Source organism: Styela clava, chromosome 7, assembly GCF_964204865.1.
Source record: "Styela clava chromosome 7, kaStyClav1.hap1.2, whole genome shotgun sequence".
In the NCBI taxonomy this organism is placed as follows: domain Eukaryota; kingdom Metazoa; phylum Chordata; class Ascidiacea; order Stolidobranchia; family Styelidae; genus Styela; species Styela clava.
In genome coordinates, this window is record NC_135256.1 from 20,389,703 (window position 1) to 20,392,202 (window position 2,500).

At 56.5% G+C, this 2,500-nt stretch overlaps 2 non-coding genes and 1 pseudogene across 2 annotated transcripts in view; all 3 read left to right on the plus strand.

Annotated features, from left to right (window-relative positions):
* LOC144425334 (small subunit ribosomal RNA) overlaps nucleotides 1–1,386 on the plus strand; it is a 1,810-nt gene extending 424 nt beyond the window's left edge. Inside the window, exon 1 of the ribosomal RNA XR_013477478.1 lies at nucleotides 1–1,386. This exon is cut by the window's left edge and continues 424 nt beyond it. This is a non-coding gene — a ribosomal RNA (small subunit ribosomal RNA).
* Nucleotides 1,387–1,684: 298 nt separating this feature from the next.
* On the plus strand, nucleotides 1,685–1,838 carry LOC144425412 (5.8S ribosomal RNA). The gene has a single exon (XR_013477504.1). It is a non-coding gene; the product is annotated as a 5.8S ribosomal RNA (ribosomal RNA).
* A 288-nt stretch (nucleotides 1,839–2,126) lies between these two features.
* Nucleotides 2,127–2,500, plus strand: part of LOC144425356 (large subunit ribosomal RNA) — a 3,695-nt pseudogene continuing 3,321 nt past the window's right edge.

The window sequence follows — 2,500 nt, forward strand, 5'->3', positions numbered from 1 at the left end:
AGCAGGCGCGCAAATTACCCATTCCCGACACGGGGAGGTAGTGACGAAAAATAACAATACAGGACTCTAACGAGGCCCTGTAATTGGAATGAGTACATCCTAAAACTCTTAACGAGTATCCCTTGGAGGGCAAGTCTGGTGCCAGCAGCCGCGGTAATTCCAGCTCCAACAGTGTATGCTAAAGTTGTTGCGGTTGAAAAGCTCGTAGTTGGATTTTGGGCGAGCGCCGCCGGTCCGTCGCAAGGCGTGTCACTGGTTGCGTTCGCCTCACCTTCGGTTCTCCGTCGGTGCTCTTGACTGAGTGTCGGCGGTGGCCGATAAGTTTACTTTGAAAAAATTAGAGTGTTCAAAGCAGGCTGTTCGTCTGCATAGTGTTGCATGGAATAATGGAATAGGACCTCGGTTCTATTTTGTTGGTTTTCGGAGCACGAGGTAATGATTAAGAGGGACAGACGGGGGCGTCCGTACTCTGCCGTTAGAGGTGAAATTCTTGGATCGGCGGAAGACGAACTACTGCGAAAGCATTCGCCAAGAATGTTTTCTTTAATCAAGAGCGAAAGTCAGAGGTTCGAAGACGATCAGATACCGTCCTAGTTCTGACTATAAACGATGCCAACTAGCGATCGGGAGGCGTTACCATGACGACCTTTCCGGCAGCTTCCGGGAAACCAAAGTCTTTGGGTTCCGGGGGAAGTATGGTTGCAAAGCTGAAACTTAAAGGAATTGACGGAAGGGCACCACCAGGAGTGGAGCCTGCGGCTTAATTTGACTCAACACGGGGAAACTCACCCGGCCCGGACACAGGTAGGATTGACAGATTGAGAGCTCTTTCTTGATTCTGTGGGTGGTGGTGCATGGCCGTTCTTAGTTGGTGGAGCGATTTGTCTGGTTAATTCCGATAACGAACGAGACTCTGGCATGCTAAATAGTTACGCGACCTTCTCGGTCGGCGTCTAACTTCTTAGAGGGACTAGTGGCGTTTAGCCACACGAGATTGAGCAATAACAGGTCTGTGATGCCCTTAGATGTCCGGGGCCGCACGCGCGCTACACTGAGTGAAGCAGCGAGTGTCTAACCTAGGCCGAAAGGTCCGGGTAACCCGTTGAACCTCATTCGTGATTGGGATAGGGACTTGCAATTGTTTCCCTTGAACGAGGAATTCCCAGTAAGCGCAAGTCATCAACTTGCGTTGATTACGTCCCTGCCCTTTGTACACACCGCCCGTCGCTACTACCGATTGAATGGTTTAGTGAGATCCTTGGATCGGCCCCGTCGCGGCTGGCAACGGCCGCGTCGGCGTGTCGAGAAGACGATCAAACTTGATCATTTAGAGGAAGTAAAAGTCGTAACAAGGTTTCCGTAGGTGAACCTGCGGAAGGATCATTACCGAAGGTGGTGGTAGGCCCCGGCCGACCGCGCACTGAATTGTCTTTGGGTGCCGCCGAGAGGGCGGCCGTCAATCGGGGTTCCGCCCCGTGCGACACGCGTAACACGTTGGCATAGCAAGGCAGCCGAGTGCGATGGTGGCTTCTGGGCACCGCGCTCGATGTGCCGCCGGCCCAGCCCGGCGGTCGCTCGGCGCCGTTTGTTGGTGTTTTTGTGCAGTTGTTGTCGGTGGTGGTTTTGTGGTCGATCCCACAGTGTGACGTCCGCGCGCTTCGGCGCCGGGCGAAACGTCGAGGACGACTCTTAACGGTGGATCACTCGGCTCGCGAGTCGATGAAGGACGCAGCCAAGTGCGAGAAGTAATGTGAATTGCAGAACACATTGAACGTCGACCTTCTGAACGCGAATTGCGGTCTCGGGTCAATCCCGGGACCGCGTCTGCCTCAGGGTCGCGTTCGTCCTCACCCGAGGGCCGTCGCCTGGCCTCTGCGAAGACGGCCGGGCGTCGCCCCAAGTTGAAGCGGTCGCCGAGCTTTCTCGGCGCGACCGCGTGTCCCGTACACCGCCGGCCCCTCGACGTGTTCAACTACGTTCGAGGGGCGGGTCCAGGTCGGTCGGTCCGGTCACGAGATCAAGACCGACCGTGGGCCAAGGCGGCGACGGTACGCGCTCGGTCGGCGCCGGCGGCGACGACTTGCGATGCCAGCGGGCCGTGTAAGAAGCGGCCCGCTTGACACATACGACCTGAGTTCAGGCGAGAGCACCCGCTGAATTTAAGCATATTATTAAGCGGAGGAAAAGAAACCAACAGGGATTCCCTGAGTAACGGCGAGTGAACCGGGAAGAGTCCAGCGTCGAATCTGCGCGCTTTTCGAGCGCGCCGAGTTGTGACGTACGGAAGTCCCAGTGCGGCTGACGGCGAGCGCCGGTGTCCTTCTGATCGAGGCCTCGTCCCACGGCGGGTGTTAGGCCCATAGGGGCGCTTGCCTTGGCCGCTTCGGGTCTTCTCGGAGTCGGGTTGTTTGGGAATGCAGCCCAAAGCGGGTGGTAAACTCCACCTAAGACTAAATACGGTCGCGAGACCGATAGCGGACAAGTACCGTGAGGGAAAGTT